The sequence below is a fragment of the Giraffa tippelskirchi genome, chromosome X (genome assembly GCF_054371585.1).
Source record: "Giraffa tippelskirchi isolate mGirTip1 chromosome X, T2T-mGirTip1v1.2.pri, whole genome shotgun sequence".
Classification (NCBI taxonomy): domain Eukaryota; kingdom Metazoa; phylum Chordata; class Mammalia; order Artiodactyla; family Giraffidae; genus Giraffa; species Giraffa tippelskirchi.
Window position 1 is genome coordinate 104,039,711 of NC_137289.1, and position 17,905 is coordinate 104,057,615.

Consider the following 17,905-nt stretch of genomic DNA (forward strand, 5'->3'; position numbering starts at 1 on the left):
TTATAAAAAGAATTGAGTTGAACTGTCAGAGTTGGAAGACATCTATATGCTTGACCAGTTTTACACCCTCCTTGTGGAGATGGTGTGATGGTCTGGCCCACAGAAGAAAACGGACTGGCTAAGGTCATACAGCAAGTCCGAGGCAGAGCTGGAGCAGATCCCAGCCCTAGCAACCGTGTAACTTCCTTTGGTCCACACACTCAGGGGCAGTAGTCCTCCTTTTGCCAGGATAGCAGCTGGATCTTTTCAAGGCAGATAGAACCCAATAGAGCAACAGACAGCACTCCTCCTGCAATGCAAAAAATGGCAGGCATTGTTCTCTAATCCCTCCCCTCTCCTCAACTGTACCACTTCCACCCCTCCTCACCCCCCTCCCCTGCTTTTTAGACATTCACAGAGTTTTAGGGCTGGGCCTTCTGGATACTCCTGAGGTAGTGGTAGAACTGGATTCTTTGTTGCCTCAGCTCACCTGGCCCTGACAGCCACTAATGCCATTTAATGCCCTCAGGCTAGAGACCCAAGTTCAGGCTGGCCCCCTACCACATCCCAGACACATCAGCAGCAAGGCTGGTACAGGCCTCCTCATTCCACCTTCAACTTTGACCTCCGGTCTGAGCCCAGACAAGATTTTTCTCTCAATACTCAGGTTTTTCAGAGATAGGGAACTGCACAAAGCCTAGCTCAACATCAAAAGGCTGAGAAGGCCACTAGAGACTTTGGGGATCCCCTCAAGTTCCATAAAAAGTGGGAAATTAGGGTGAGAGTCAATCACGGAAACGAAGAAGAAAAGTGAAAGCAGCCCTGGACTGGGAGCCCGGGTTCCAAATTCCAAATCTGTCCCAGTTATTAGCAGGACAGGTGACCTTGGGGAAGCACTTTCTCTTCTCTGGGCAGCAACAGACTTTTCAGTAAGTGGTAGAAGCTGGACTCCATGGTCTCTTAAGGCTCCAGTGTGCCGAAAAGGCAGAGGAAGCTGGGACGCTGGAGCTGCAATTGACTTTCCTGGCGGGTAGGTCCCTGTGAGCGGCTCCGGGGCAGGCGCCCGAGGCCCTGATTCCACGCCTAAGGATGGGACCGGCAAAGTGCAGGGGGTGATTTGTAGTCCCCCAGGAACCCCAACCTCTCCGCCCCGCCTCTCCCAGCTGGCCTCGCTCTGGAATAAACTACCGGTGGCGGCCAGCGCGCCGCAGCCCGATTGCACAGCGGCCACGGAAATAAAAGCGCGTGCAAAAGCGAAACCGGGCTCCGGAGAGCTCCATACTGACGGGACCTGCCCCTGGAGCTTACGGCGTCGCCAAGCAGCTACCCGCCCGGCGTGAGGGGGTGGGGGAGTGAGGAGTCCCAGCTAGGGGTTCTGGAGCCTCTCCGCCCCCTGCCAACACCACGCCCGCGCTTATTTGCATTTAAAGAGAAACGCACCAAGGAAAACAGTGGGCGAGTCAGGAAACGCCTTCTCACCGTGGCGATTGGACCACACGCCTGCCAATCAGGAAGCCAATGCCCCACCCTGTGGCTGTGAAGTCCGGGGGGGAGGGGTATGGGGGAGCAGTCTAGAGCCTGGGGAAGGGGAGCTGGTGCAGGAGGTGACTGGAGCCACAGCGGCGGCAGGGGCGGCGGTGGCGACGCTCTCAGCCGTAGCAGCCAAGGCTTTAGCTCCGGCCAGGGCGGCGCAAGAGACAAAAACTGGGCTGGAAACCGGACCGGGCCGGGTAAGCATTGCGCGCAGCAGGAGCCTCCGCCTGCCCGCCCTACAGTGCAGTCTCGCGTGCTCCACTCTGGCCGCCTGGAAAGGAGCTCTAAGGGCTGGGCCAGTCGGCGTCCGGACCGCTCTGTGCTCCCCTTTGGAACCAGCTTTGAGGACTGTCTGGTGAGGGTCAGAGCCATGTCCTCTGAGCGCTAGCGACCGCGGCTAGAGGTGGAAAGAGGTAGGCCGGCGGGCTATCCTGGGCCATGCCTCGGGGCTCTCGGGGGAGGCAGCCCGCACGTGCTGCCCTGTGGTCTCCTGAGGGGAGAAGCCAACCAGCACCCCCAGCGGTGCTTTTGTAGGCCGGGAGCTCTCAGCTTTGTTGTAGCACATTAGCTGGAACAGCTGTGTTAGAAGAGTATCGCTCATCCCAGCGGCCCGGCTGCCGCCCCTCCCCTTCCCGGCGCATCTCCTGACTCTCCCTCTCCTCTAGGGACGAAGCCTGCGCGCTGGCCTGGGCCCGACGGGTACTTGCTTTGGCGTGGGTTGGGGTATCTACTTTGTCTGTCTCCTCCCTGGAGGAGCTCAGTTGGGCCTGTGGGCTGCTCACTTCCCTTTGGAACCTCGGCCTTGAGGCCCCAACCAGCCGCGCCCCCTGCTCCTGGGCTTCCGGGCGCATCTGGCGCCCGCCCCCGCGGACAGAGGGGCTGGCAAACCGTCTCTCACAGTACCTTGGGTTAGGGCAGCAGCTCAAGCTAGTCCTTGGGTTAGAGCTGCAAGGCCGCTTTGTCAAACTCCCCCTCGCCCCCGCGCCTCCCTCCTGTCCCTGCTCCCCCTCCCCCGCCCTGCCTCGCCTCCTGTCCCCTTGGAGGGTACTGGCCGCGCTTTTCTCTCCAACCTCTGGTTTAAAAATAGCGATAACCATGGTGTGGTGTGGTGTAGTGTGGTGTGGTGTGTGTGTGTGGGGGGGAGCGGTTTTGTGCCGTAGGCCGGGGGAGCAATTATTGTAGTAGAGAAACAGCCTTTTGGGTGTGTGTGAGAGAGCTAGAGAAGCAGCCAAATCCTCCAACTTCAAAGTTACTGAAAATACCCAGCCTGCTGGGCCGCTGTCATTGTCTGCTGCAGACACCTCTGACTGGTGACCGTCAGACTTGGCCTAGGCTCTCCCGGTGGTGAGGGGCTGTGCCAGGCGCACCACAGCTCAGGACAGGCCCTGCAGAGCCAGCCTCCATGGGCCAAGCTTGCCTTGGCATGGGCCGCGGGAGTCAAGGTGAACCTTTGCCCCTCACACAAATATCTCCTGCAGCTTTACCTGCCTGCTGCATTCACGTGGGCTTGATGGAGAGTCCTGTTTTGTTGGACTCCCCACCCCCACCTTGGGAATTCCAGCAGAGCTCCCTCCCTCAGTGCAGCTCCCCTCTTTTGGCCCCACCCACTGCTCAGTCTGCACAGAAGTGTGCCCCTTTCTGTGGACTCTAGGCCGAAGTGTGCCCCTTTCTGTGGACTCTAGGCCCGTTCTGAGGAACAACAGGGAGGGAGCTACCTGTGCTGTGCTGTGCTGTGCTTAGTCGCTCAGTCATGTCCGACTCTTTGCCGTGCCATGGACTGTAGCCCACCAGACATCTCTGTCCATGGGGATTCTCCAGGCAAGAATACCAGAGTGGGTTGTCATGCCCTCCTCAGAGGATCTTCCCAACCCTGGGATCGAACCCAGGCCTCCTGCATTGCAGGTGGATTCTTTACCATCTGAGCCACCACGGAAGCCCAGGAGCTACCTAGGGACTTGAAAGGCTCTTCCTGGACCTTTAACACACCTCTGAGGGTGGAAAACTCTGTGCACTACAGGGCCCTTTCAAAGCCTAGGCACCTCTGAGAGGAGAAAATGAGACCCAGTAAATCCCTTATTTTAATGGAAGGCTAGCTGGGGACTTTTCTGACACTAGCAAGAACTGCAGATAGGACACTACAGTCACCTCCTCTCATTTTGACCAAGCACCAATACAATCCCCCTACTTACATCTGGACATCTCTGGTTCAGAGCTGGACATGTCCTCTGCACTGTCTCAAACCAGCAGCCACCTAACATATCTGCCCTATATGACTCCCCTCCCCACACTCAGACTCACTCACCCTACACTGTTCAAATTCTCTTCCCTCTCAGCTCTTTGCCTATCTCCTTAGTGCCTTTCCATCTCTTGCAATCCATGATGACCTCTTCTTTCTCAGAACTCAGAACTCCTCCAGGCCACCTGCATCCCTTGGGCATTTTATGGCTTAAATTATAATAGGAAACAAGCTATGATTAAATTTCCCTGCCTCTACTTTGTTTCCCTGATACCATGGATGTCTGGGTTCTCTCCGAACTTCTCAGAGGGGTAAATGAAACCTGAATCTCAGCTGAAGTTCCCTGAAACCCTAGCAATGCATAGCGGTTAATGAATGCTCAGGAAAGACTTAATATCTGTAAAGCTTTGGAGAATACCTCTATGTTCCCAACTGGCACTTGTCCTAATTCACATGAAAATTATTAGAAAAATGATACTCAAGTCTCAGATTTTTATTGAGTATACATAATGAAGATTGAGAAGGGGAATGGGTTTCATCTACAATTTAAAAAAAATAAAGCACATTGTCTGCCTTTATAAGCTCAGGACCTGCATTGCCCAGTCCCCAGCTAATTCATGAATCTAGAGACAGCTGCCATGGAGAGAGATGAGAGATCTGTGTGTACATGGGGTATGGTCCTGGGAAGCCTCCAGAAATTAGAGGGGTTTTGGTTAGGCAAAGGATAGTTGTATAAGCAAAATTAGGAATGGGAGGGAGTGGCTGACAAGCAGGATGAGTGAAGTGACAGTCTTTTCTGGTTGAGATTGTATGGCTCCAAAGTAGAAAGGCCCCTTACAATCTCAACCAGAAAAGACTCAGAACTTCCAGATGTTCAAGCTGAATTTAGAAAAGGCAGAGGAGCCAGAGATCAAATTGCCAACATCCGTTGGATCATAGAGAAAGCAAGGGAATTCCAGAAAAAACTACTTCTTCTTCATTGCCTATGTTAAAGCCTTTGACTATGTGGTTCACAACAAACTGGAAAATTCTTCAAGAGATGGGAATACCAGACCACCTTACCTGACTCCTGAGAAACCTATGTGCAGGTCAAGAAGTAACAGTTAGAATTGGACATGGAACAATGGACTGGTTCAAAATTGGGAAAGGAGTACATCAAGGCTGTATATTATCACCCTGTTTATTTAACATGTATGCAGAGTACATCGTGTGAAATGCTGAGCTGGATGAATCACAAGCTGGAATCAAGATTGCCAAGAGAAATATCAACAGCCTCAGATATGCAGATGATACCACTGTAATGGCAGAAAGTAAAGAGGAACTAAAGACCCTCTTGATGAAAGTGAAAGAAAAGAGTGAAAAAATTGGCTTAACACTCAACATTCAAAAAACTGAGATTCTGGCGTTTGTTCCCACCACTTCATGGCAAATAGAAGGGGGAAAAAGTGGAAGCACTGACAGATTATTTTCTTGGGCCCTAAATCACTGCAGACAGCAATTGCAGCCATGAAATTAAAAGACACTTGCTCCTTGGAAGGAAAGCTATGACAAACCTACATAGCATATTACAAAGCAGAGACATCACTTTGCCAACAAAGATCTGTATAGTCAAAGCTGTGGTTTTTCTAGTAGTCATGTATGGATGTGAGAGTTGGACCATAAGAAGGCTGAGCACCGAAGAATTGATGCTTTTGAACTGTGGTATTGGAGAAGACTCTTGGACTGCAAGGAGTTCAAACCAGTCAATCATAAAGGAAACCAACCCTAAATATTCACTGGAAGGACTGATGCTGAAACTGGAGCTCCAATACTTTAACCACCTGGTGCGAAGAGCTGACTCACTGGGAAAGACCCTGATGCTGGCAAAGATTGAGGGCAGGAGGAGAAGGGGGGCAACAGAGGATGAGATGGTTGGATGGCATCACCGACTCAATTGACATGTATTTGAGCAAACTCTGGGAGATAGTGAAGGACAGAGAAGCCTGGCATACTGCAGTTCCTGGGGTCTTAAAGAGTCAGACATGACTTAGCAACTGAACAACAGCAACAGCAAGGTAAAAAGGAAGTTGAGACCCAGTGGTGTTGGGTTTCCCAAATGCCAGGTTGTGAAATGGGGTCTGATCCTTGAAGGAATGAAGGAAGGGGCCATCAAAGAATGGGGAATTGGGAGGTTCTGATATTTTTGGTGTGCAGATATGCCACAATAAAACAGGATTTTAAAAAGGGTTTTAGAATGGGTTCTTAGAAAGGGATTGGAAGAGTGTCATAAATTGGGCAGGTAAAAAGTCATCTTGGGATATAGAAGAACTAGGGGAGCAGGCTATCTTTAGAGGGAAACTGTATATTGTCAGCGTCTCTTTGGCTTTGCAGGGGATCTTGGTGGGGTGGCAGGGAAGGACAGAGCCGGGATTCTATATACCAATGTGGTAAAGGCTGAGTGCCCCTCAGTCCTTTGCTGATCGTTTTTCTCCTAGCTGGACAGGCCTTCAGGAAGCACCAGTTTGGACTCCTTTTCTTACAGACGGGAATCCTGAGGCCTTGGAAAGCAGCAGAGACTTGCTTAAGTTCACATAGAATTTAGAGAGAGGCTTAGCAACTAAACACCGCCACCAACAGCTGCCTCCTATACAGCTCCTCTTATCTGCAGTATCCATTCAGCATAAATCAGTACAAATCACATTAATCAACCCCTCTTACCTCACCCATTCATCAAGAGTGAAAAGATGCTTGGTTAGCTTTCTAGGAACTCCTTCCCTTTCACGTCTCTTGCTTTTTCAATCTTGGTCTACAGCCTGTCAGGGGCTGAAAGTTTCAGAAGAGAAGTAGTTGAAAGAAGCTGGCAATCCAGTGTTTCTCTCCTAGTATAGTGGAGGTGTTAAAAATTCCTCAAAAACTGTTACATTTACACTCTCTGAACCAGAGGATGAAGGGAATGAGAGAAATAGCAACAAGTCTGGCTTCTTTGAAGAACCAAAGAGGAAGAAGGGGCTAGAAGAGAGCTGCCTAGTGTTATTTCTTCAGTTCCCCTGCCTCAAGTCCTGTCCAGGCAGATAGACTGGGTGATAAAAGTAAAGCCCTCGGAAGAGGCATTTCATAGACTTCCTGTGTCACTCATTATTGGTTTACCCATCTCATGGCCAGGAAGTTCTTTCTCAGATGTAATCTGAGCCTCTCATGCTATACTTAAACGAAGTGTATGTGTCTGTGTGTGTGTGTGCGTGTGTGTGTGTGTGTGCAGGTGGGGTTGAGAACAGCTGGCCACCATAACTCTACTGCTTAACAGTTCATGGAGATTTCATGAGCATTAAACCATCTCTTCCACCTTCAACTTCTCTGAATTAAATAATCAGAGTCTTTCATCTCTCCTTGGTCTTATTTTTCAAAGCTGTGCATGTGTAAGCATGTCGCTAGCAAGGCAGGCAGGGAAACCAGAACCACTGCAGAAGTGCAGGTGCTAGCTGAGTGAGGGTGCATTGCTCCCCTGCACCTCCCCTTCTGGGATTAGGGGATAATAAGTACAATGAAGAAAATCGCCTGAGGGAGTTTGGTGAAGTCAGAGGCAGGCATAATGGTGCTGCAGGGGGTGGGGATGGGGAGCTTTGCAACCTTTTGATCTGCATTTCTTGTTGCAGAGCCTTCACTGCTTTCATCTACAGGGTTTCTTTTTCCCCTGCTGGGTTTCCAAGCAGGTACTAACACCTCTTCTCTAGACAGCGCCCCTCAACTGCGGGCTTCAGCTCTTCTCTAGAGAGAGAGGTCTGGGCCTGGCCAGGTGTGGTCCCTCGAGAATCTGTACATTTCATATATTTACAGGCTAGGCCTAGCACATTCAGAAAAGTAGAATGTTGGGTGGGCTTGCGGGGGGAGGGTAGAAGTGAGAGGCATATGGAGTGAGGCTGGGCTGCAGTTCACCTCTGTTCTTCAGTGGGCCCAACCAGGTAGGCATCCAGGCCTCCCAATGAAGCCTAGAACCCCCAAAATGGCATTTCCTCACCATGACTCCTGACTCAGCAGCCACTGGAAAACTAAACACAGGACTGTCCTTTCCCCAGCTTCATGCAACCTGGAGGCAGCAGATTCCCAGTCCAGTCTCCCATTTCTAAATGGGAAAACTGAGGCCCAGAACAGGGAAGTGATTTGTTTGCCAAAGGTTACATAAGAGCACAAAGTTCCTGGCCCTCAATTTAATGCTTCTTCCTCTAAGCACACTGATCTGATCCCCTCCCAAACCTCAGTTTCTTTACTGAGGTCTCTCACTTAGGGTATGTTGCATATAGAGGATATGGTACATATAGAGGATACCTAGGAAAGTCAGGAGTCTTCATTGTTCACTTGATCCAGCTGCTCCTCTTCAGGCTTTCTTGACTGCCTTGTCAAGTCTGTTTCCCTGGAGTTAGTCCTCTCCTGTTCTTTATCTGAACAGAGGAGGAAGGAGGTATGTTGCCTGTCTTTGATCTCACCCTTGCTGAGTTAGTACTGAAATAATGGAAGCCTTATGATGCAGGCATGACACCTTCTTTGAATACATTCCTTTCTAAGGGGGTTTGGGAGCCTTAGAGGAGAGTGGCAAGTAGGTGGTTCCCAGAGCCCCCACCATTCCATGCAAGCTGGAGAGGCAGCCTCAGCAGCCTGAGGAGAAAGCTGCTGCATCAAGAAGTTTCACCAGGTAAGTCCATTTCTAGGTAGAGGCAGAGTCTGAGTGACCATGCCTCCTAGACTGGATAAGCCCTGTATATTTGGGGCTGAGGCTAAGGGGCAGAGAAGTGAGCCTAGGAAACCTGCAAGCGACGTGCAGAGAGCAAGTCTTGAAGGTCAGGCAAAGGGAGTTGGCCTTAATCTTGCAGGCAGTGCAGAATAATTTGGTAAGTCAAGGTGTGATGCACTGAAATCAGAGTTGTAAGAAAATGAATCTGGCAAGGGTGTGCAGGATGGATGAGATGGAAGTGGGGAGGCAAGGGGGTGGGATTTCAGTGCTGCAGCAGAAGAGACCAGAGGGAACGCTGTTAAGAGACTGTCATCCTCGTCGCAGTGAGGGGGAATCTGAGGAACTAGAGTGGAGAAGGTAGCTGCAAGAGGCCCTATCACAGGGGCCCTTTATTGAACATCTGCTTGGTACCTAGCAAGTAGCCTGTCTTTTATATTTATCATCTCTAATCCTTACTGTGACTCCATATGGTAGGTAGCATTTTCTTCAAAAAGGTTAGGTCCCTTTCTCAAATCTCACAGCCTGAAAGGGGTGAAGCTGGCATTTTAGTTCTGGCATTTTAGTCCAGCTGAATTAGAATTCAGTTGAACCAATATTGTTTGAGCTGCTGCCCTGTGCTAGATGTGGTGACTGCCGTATAAGATGAAGGAGGCTGCATTCAAGAGAAAAGAATAGACAGATTGAGGCTGGCCAGAATGAATTACTCAAGGCTGAATGTGATAATTCATTTGAGGGGCTGGTGTTGAGGAAATAGGAACAGGGGCTAGAGGGCTCATTTTGGGGTCTATGCTGCATCTAAAGTTGGTGAGATGCCCCCTTAAGAAGAGTTGCCTCTCAGGAAGGCTGCAAATTAGGGGAGGAGTGGTTGCAGGGATAGCTTGATTGGGGCTCTACCAGCAACATTTACAGCTCTGCTAAAGAGTACCAAGCTAGACAGCCCTTCCTTCAGGTCCTGAAAAAAATGGTTTTGAGAGTAGACTTTGGCTGTGGGCTTTAGAAATGGTTAATTCAAATTCCAGATCTTGTAGATCATTTTCCTTAAACAATAGCTCAAATTCTTTATTTTCATTTTGTCTTTACCTTTACGTTTGTCCCCAATGGCAGGTTTCTGTTTGGACCTTTGTTTTGGCCCCTCAAACTTATCTCCCAAGGAGAAGAGTAGAGGAACATGTTCCACGGTTTGGGAGTGGTGATAGTGGGGTTTCTGGATAAGAAAAATGGCCGCAGAAAGCTTTCTGGAATGTGCTGAGTGGGGCCAAAATAGTAGTAGCCAGTGAGGACTGGAAATGCTGAAGAGAAGGCTCAGCTGAATTGGTACAAGAGTGTGATGGGAGAGGAACAGGATGGCTCTTGCAAGTGTGAGGGGAACCTGCCCAGTCCTCACTGTAAGTCTTCTTCCTTGATTAGGGGCCAGCACAGTGCAGCAGAATGGCATAGAGTTGGGACTCAGAGGCCTGGAAGCTGGTGTGGCTCGGTCATCATCCCACTCTGTGACCTTAGGCAAGTCTTCTCCCAAGCCTAAACAATTTCCTTCTCTGTGGCAAGAAGTTAACATCCCCTAAGGAAATGGCAACCCACTCCAGTATTCTTTTTTTTTAAATGTATTAATTTATAATTGAAGGATAATTATAATATTGTAGTGGTTTCTGCCCTACATAAACATGAACCAGCCATAGGTATACTATGTCCCTTCACTCTTGAGCCTCCCTCCCACCTCATCCCACCCCTCTAGGTTGTCACAGAGCCCCAGTTTGAGTTCTCTGAGTCATACAGCAGATTCCAACTGGCTGTTTATTTTACATATGTTAGTGTGTATGTTTCCATGCTACTTTATCCATTCGTCCCACCCTCTTCTTCCTACCACCCTGTGTCCATAAGTCTGTTCTCTGTGTCTGTATCTCCATTGCTGCCATGCAAATAGGTTCATCAGTACCATCTTTCTAGATTTCATATATGTGTGTTAATACATGATATTTGTTTTTCTCTTTCTGGTTTAATTCACTCTGTATAATAGCTTCTAGGTTCATCCACCTCCTTTGTACTAACTCAAATGTTTTCCTTTTTATGGCTAAGTAATATTCCATTGTATATATATGTACCACACATCTTCTTTATCCATTCATCTGTTGGACATCTAGGTTGCTTCCATGTCCTAGCTACTGAAAATAGTGCTGCAGTGAACACTGGGGTACATGTGTCTTTTTCAATTATGGTTTTCTCAGGGTATATGCGCAGAACTGGGATTGTTGGGTCATATGGTAGTTTTATTCCTAGTTTTTTAAGGAATCCCCATACTGTCTTCCATAGTAGCTATATCAATTTACATTTCCATAAACAGTGCAAGAGGGTTCCCTTTTCTCCACATTTTCTCCAGCATTTATTGTTTGTAGATTTTTTGATGATGGCCATTCTGACTGGTGTGAGGTGATATTTCATTGTAGTTTTGATTTGCATTTCTCTAATTATGAGCAATCTTGACCATCTTTTCGTGTGTTTTATTAGTCATGTTTATGTCTTCATTGGACAAATGTCTGTTTAGGTCTTCTGCCCACTTTTTGATTGGATTGCTCATTTTTTTTCTGGTATTGAGCTGCATAAACTGCTTGTATATTTTGGAAATTAATTCTTTGTCAGCTGTTTCATTTGCTGTTATTTTCTCCCATTCTGAGGGTTGTCTTTTCACCTTGTTTATAGTTTCCTTTGCTGTGCAAAAGCCTTTTAAGTTTAGCTAGGTCCCACTTGTTTATTTTTGTTTTTATTTCCATTACTCTAGGAGGTGGGTTATGGGACTTCCCTGGTGGCTCAGCAGTAAAGAATCCACCTGCAATGCAGGAGACCCAGGTTTGATCCCTGAGTTGGGAAGATACCCTGGAGGAGGGCATGGCAACCCACTCTAGTATTCTTGCCTAGAGAATCCCATGGACAGAGGAGTGTGGCAGGCTGCAGTCCATTAGGGTCACACAGAGTCAGACAGGACTGAAATGACAAAGCAGCAGCAGCAGTGGGAGGTGGGTCATATAGGATCTTGCTGTGATTTATGTCAGAGAGTATTCTGCCTATGTTTTCCTCTAAGAGTTTTATAGTTTCTGGTCTTACATTTAGGTCTTTAATCCATTTTTAATTTATCTTTGTTTATGGTGTTAGGAAGTGTTATAATTTCATTCTTTTATAGATAGCTGTCAGGTTTTCCCAGCAACAGTTATTGAAGAGACTGTCTTTGCCCCATTGTATATTCTTGCCTCCTTTGTCAAAGATAAGGTGCTCACAGGTGTGTGGGTTTATCTCTGGGCTTTAGATCTTGTTCCATTGGTTTATATTTCTGTTTTTGTGCCAGTACCATACTGTATTGGGGTTGGGAAGATGGCAACCCATCTTCCAGTATTCTTGCCTGGAAATCCCATGGACAGAGAAGCCTACAGCCCACGGGGTCGCAAAGATTTGGACATGGTTGAGCGACTGAGCACACATACCATACTGTCTTGATGACATAGCTTTGTAGTATATAGTCTGAAGTCAGGAAGGTTGATTCCTCCAGTTCCATTCTTCTTTCTCAAGATGGCTTTGGCTGTTCAGGGTCTTTTGTGTTTCCATACAAATTGTGAAATTATTTGTTCTAGTTCTGTGAAAAATACCATTGGTAGTTTGATAGGGATTGTGTTGAATCTATAGATTGCTTTGAGTAATGTACTCATTTTCACTATATTGATTCTTCCAATCCAAGAACATGGCATATTTATCCATCTATTTGTGTCATCTTTGATTTCTTTCATCAGTGTTTTATACATTTCTATATACAGGTCTTATTTCTTGAGGTAAGTTTATTCCTAGGATCGTTTCCTTAATTTCTCTTTCTGATTTTTCATTGTTAGTGTATAGGAATGCAAGGAATTTCTGTGTATTGATTTTGTATCCTGTGACTTTACTAAATTCACTGATTGGTTCTAGTAAGTTTCTTATACTATCTTTAGGATTTTCTATATATAGTATAATGTCTGCAAACAGTGAGAGTTTTACTTTTTGAATCTGGATTCCTTTTATTTCATTTTCTTCTCTGATTGCCATAGCTAGGACTCCCAAAACTGTGTTGAATAATAGTGACAAGAGTGGGCACTGTTGTCTTATTCCTCATCGTAGAGGGAATGCTCTCAGTTTTTCACCATTGAGAGTAATATTTGCTGTGGGTTTATATGGCCTTTATTATGTTGAGGGAGATTCCTTCTATGCCCATTTTTTGAAGAGTTTATATCATAAATGAGTGTTGAATTTTTTCAGAGGCTTTCTTTGTATCTATTGAGATTATCATATGGTTTTCATCTTTCAATTTGCTTTTTTTCTTTTATTTTAAATTTATTTATTTTAATTGGAGGTTAATTACAATATTGTGGTGGTTTTTGCCATATGGTGACATGAATCAGCCATGGGTGTACGTGTTCTCATCCCGAACTCCCCTCCCACTTCCTCCCCATCCCGTCCCTCTGGGTTCTTCCAGTGCATTGGCTTTGTGTGCCCTGTTTCATGCATCGAACTTGGACTGATGATCTATTTCACATATGGTAATATACATGTTTTAATGCTAGTCTCTCAAATCATCCCACCCTTGCCTTCTCCTGCAGAGTCCAAAAGTCTGTTCTTTATATCTCTTTCACTATCTCACATATAGAGTCATCATTACCATCTTTCTAAATTTCATATATATGCGTTAATATACTGTATTGGTGTTTTTCTTTCTGACTTACTTCGCTCTGTATAATAGGCTCCAGTTTCATCCACCTCATTAGAACTGATTCAAATGCATTCTTTTTAATAGCTGAGTAATATTCCATTGTGTATATGTACCACAACTTTCTTATCCATTTGTCTGCCGATGGACATCTAGGTTGCTTCCACATCCTAGCCATTGTAAACAGTGCTGCAATGAACATTGGGGTACACATGTCTCTTTCAATTCTGCTTTCCTCGGTGTGTATGCTGAGCAGTGGGATTGCTGGGTCATATGGAAGTTCTATTTCCAGTTTTTTTAAGGAATCTCCACACTGTTCTCCATAGTGGCTGTACTAGTTTGTATTCCCACCAACAGTGTAAGAGGGTTCCCCTTTCTCCACACCCTCTCCAGCATTTATTGTTTGTAGACTTTTTGATAGCAGCCATTCTGACTGGAGTGAGATCGTACCTCATTGTGGTTTTGATTTGCATTTCTCTGATAATGAGTGATATTGAGCATTTTTTCATGTGTTTGTTAGCCATCTCTATATCTTCTTTGGAGAAATGTCTGTTTAGGTCTTTGGCACATTTTTTGATTGGGTGATTTATTTTTCTGGTATTGTGCTGCATGCGTTGTTTGTATATTTTTGAGGTTAATTCTTTGTTGTTTCATTTGCTGTTATTTCCTCCCACTCTGAAGGCTGTCTTTTCACCTTGCTTATAGTTTCCTTCATTGTGCAAAAGCTTTTAAGTTTAATTAGGTCCCATTTGTTTATTTTTGCTTTTATTTCCATTACTCTGGGAGGTGGGTCATAGAGGATCTTGCTGTGATTTATGTCAGAGAATGTTTTGCCTATGTTTTCCTCTAGGAGTTTTATAGTTTCTGGTCTTACGTTTAGATCTTTAATCCATTTTGAGTTTATTTTTGTGTATGGTGTTAGAAAGCGTTCTAGTTTCATTCATTTACAGGTGGTTGACCAGTTTTCCCAGCACCACTTGTTAAAGAGATTGTCTTTTCTCCGTGGTATTTTCTTGCCTCCTTTGTCAAAGATAAGGTGTTTATGGGTTCATGGATTTATCTCTGGACTTTCTATTTTGTTCCATTGATTTATATTTCTGTCTTTGTGTCAGTAGCATACTGTCTTGATGACTGTAGCTTTGCAGTATAGTTTGAAGTCAGGCAGGTTGATTCCTCCAGTTCCGTTCTTCTTTCTCAAGATTGCTTTGGCTATTCAAGGTTTTTTGTATGTGCATACAAATTGTGAAATTGTTTGTTCTAGTTCTGTGAAAAATACCATTGGTAGCTTGATAGGGATTACATTGAATCTGTAGATTGCTTTGGGTAGTCTACTCACTTTCACTATATTGATTCTTCCGATCCATGAGCATGGTATATTTCTCCATCTATTAGTGTCATCTTTGATTTATTTCATCAGTGTTTTATAGTTTTCTATATATAGGTCTTTTGTTGCTTTAGGTAGATTTATTCCTAAGTATTTTATTTTTTTCATCATAATGGTGAATGGGATTTTTACTTTAATTTCTCTTTCTGTTTTCTCATTGTTAGTGTATAGGAATGCAAGGGATTTCTGTGTGTTAATTTTATATCCTGCATCTTTGTTGTTGTATTCATTGATTAGCAATTTTCTGGTAGTGTCTTTAGGGTATTCCATGTAGAGGATCATATCATCTGCAAGCAGTGAGAGTTTTACTTATTTTCTGATCTGGATTCCTTTTTTTCCCCTTTTTCTTCTCTGATTTATGTGGCTAAAACTTCCAAAACTATGTTGAATAGTAGTGGTGAGAGTAGGCACCCTTGTCTTGTTCCTGACTTTAGGGGAAATGCTTTCAATTTTTCGCCATTGAGGATAATGTTTGCTGTGGGTTTATCATATATGGCTTTTATTATGTTGAGGTATGTTCCTTCTATGCCTGCTTTCTGGAGAGTTGTCATAAATGGGTGTTGAATTTTGTCAAAGGCTTTCTCTGCATCTATTGAGATAATCATATGGTTTTTATCCTTCAACTTGTTAATGTGGTGTATCACATTGATTGATTTGCAAATATTGAAGAATCCTTGCATCCTTGGATAAAGCCCACTTGTTCGTGATATATGAGCTTTTAAGTGTGTTGCTGAATTCTGTTTGCTAAAATTTTGTTGAGGATTTTTGGTTCTATGTGCATCAGTGATATTGGCCTGTAGTTTTCTTTTTCTGCGTTGTCTTTGTCTGATTTTGGTATCAGAGTCATGGTGGCCTCATAGAATGATTTGGAAGTGTCCCTTCCTCTGCAATTTTTGAAAGAGTTTTAGAAGGATAGGCATTAGCTCTTCTCTAAATGTTTGGTAGAATTCTCCTGTGACGCCATCTGGTCCTGGGCTTTTGTTTTTTGGGAGATTTTTGATCACAGCTTCAATTTCAGTGCTTGTAATTGAGTTGTTCATTATTTTTATTTTTTCCTGGTTCAGTCTTGGAAGATTGAACTTTTCTAAGAATATGTCCATTTCTTCCAGGTTATCCATTTTATTGCCATATTGTTGTTCATAATAGTCTTTTATAGTCCTTTGTATTTCTGCATTGTCTGTTGTAACCTCTCCTTTTTATTTCTATTTTTTTTATTTGATTCTTCTCCCTTTTTTTCTTCATGAGTCTGGATAAAGGTTTGTCAATTTTATTTATCTTCTCAAAGAATCTGCTTTTAGTTTTATTAATCTTTACTATTGTCCCTTCATTTCCTTATGCTCTGATGTTTATGATTTCTTTCCTTCTGCTCACTTTGGGTCTTTTCTTTTGTTCTTCTTTTTTCCAGTTGTTTTAGGTATAAAGTTAGGTTGTCTATTAGATGTTTTTTTTGTTTGTTTCTTGAAGTAGGATTGTGTATAAACTTCCCTCTTAGAACTGCTTTTGCTGCATCCCATAGGTTTTGGGTCATTATGGTTTCACTGTCATGTTTTTCTAGGAAGTTTCTGATTTCTCTTTTTACTTCTTCAATAACCTGTTTGTTATTTAGAAATGTATTGTTCAATCTCCGTGTGTTTGTGTTTTTCAGGTTTTTTTCCTCGTGTAATTGATACCTAGTCTCAGCGTTGTGGTCAGAAAAGATGCTTGATATGATTTCAGGTTTCTTAAATTTACTGATTCTTCATTTGTGAACCAGGATGTGGTCTATCCTGGAGAATGTTCCATGTGCATTTGAGAAGAAAGTATTCTCCACTCTAGTATTCATGCCAGGAAAATCCCATGGACAGAGGAGCCTGGTGGGGTACCATCCATAGTGTTGCAAAAGAGACATGACTTAGTGACAAAACAGCAACAGCAACCAGGCCTGATTAATGGATTGCTGGGAAGGAGAAATGGGGGTGAGTGAGGAAGTGGGGAACACTTTGTAAGCTGGTAAGTACCATGAGTGCTTCCCTTGTGGCTCAGTGGTAAAGAATCTGCCTGCCAATGAAGGAGATGTGGGTTCTATCCCTGGGTTGGGATGATCTCCTAAAGAAGGAAATGACAACCTACTGCAGTATTCTTGCCTGGGGAATCCCATGGGCAGAGGTGCCTAACAGGCTACAGTCCATGGGGGTCACAAAAGAGTAGAACACGACTTAGTGATTAAAGAGCAAGTACCAGGAGTGGATGAAGGACATTTGTTGATTTGAATTTCCTTTGTATTGCTAAGTTTGGATTGTTGACCTTTCTGGCTTGGGCTAGAGAACCTGGCTAGTGGAAATTCCCAGATAAACCAGAGCTGTTAACCAGTAGCTGATTTGAGGAAGCATTTTGGGCCCCCAAAATCAAAAGTTGACTAAAAGAACAACTGAAGCCTCCTGTGAGAAGAAATGAAGGCTCCTTCATTTGCCATTTGTGGAAATTAAGGCCCAAGAAGGTTTAGTGACATACCCTTAGAGCCTGGGAAGCACCTTAGTCAACCCTGACTGAGGTAGTTTTGCTGATAGAAATTGTCCAGCTATAATTTGAATAAAATATATGTAAAACTAGTTGCTATGTTTTTGAGCCTCTGTTATATAATGGATTTTATTTGTTACTTTATATACATCAGATTTTAATTCCTTAAAATAGCTTTAAAAGGTTCAGTTCAGTTCAGTTGCTCAGTCGTGTCCGACTCTTTGCGACCCCATGAATTGCAGCACGCCAGGCCTCTCTGTCCATCACCAACTCCCGGAGTCTACCCAAACCCATGTCCATCGAGTCAGTGATGCCATCCAACCACCTCATCCTCTGTCGTCCCCTTCTCCTCCTGCCCCCAATCCTACCCAGCATTAGGGTCTTTTCCAATGAGTCAACCCTTCGCATCAGGTGGCCAAAGTATTGGAGTCTCAGCTTCAACATCAGACCTTCCAATGAACACCCAGGATTGATCTCTTTTAGGATGGATTGATTGGATCTCCTTGCAGTCCAAGGGACTCTCAAGAGTCTTCTCCAACACCACAGTTCAAAAGCATCAATTCTTCGGTGCTCAGCTTTCTTCACCGTCCAACTCTCACATCCATACATGACCACTGGAAAAACCATAGCCTTGACTAGATGGATTTTTGTTGGCAAAGTAATGTCTCTGCTTTTAAATGTGCTATCTAGGTTGGCCATAACCTTCCTTCCAAGGAGTAAGCGTCTTCTAATTTCATGGCTGCAGTCACCATCAGCAGTGATTCTGGAGCCCAAAAAAATAAAGTCTGACACTGTTTCCACTGTTTCCCCGTCTATTTCCCACGAAGTGATGGGACCATATGCCATGATCTT

General features: G+C 44.9%; 1 protein-coding gene across 3 annotated transcripts in view; it reads left to right on the top strand.

Annotated features, from left to right (window-relative positions):
- Positions 1 to 1,504: 1,504 nt before the first annotated feature.
- AMER1 (APC membrane recruitment protein 1) overlaps positions 1,505 to 17,905 on the top strand; it is a 53,435-nt gene continuing 37,034 nt past the window's right edge. For 2 of the 3 annotated variants that reach the window (XM_081565578.1, XM_081565576.1), the window contains exon 1: positions 1,505 to 1,709. The gene's annotated coding sequence lies outside the window, so the exon portion shown is untranslated. Of the gene's footprint in view, positions 1,926 to 17,905 lie in introns of all 3 variants that reach the window. The other variant, XM_081565577.1, reaches the window with a different exon arrangement.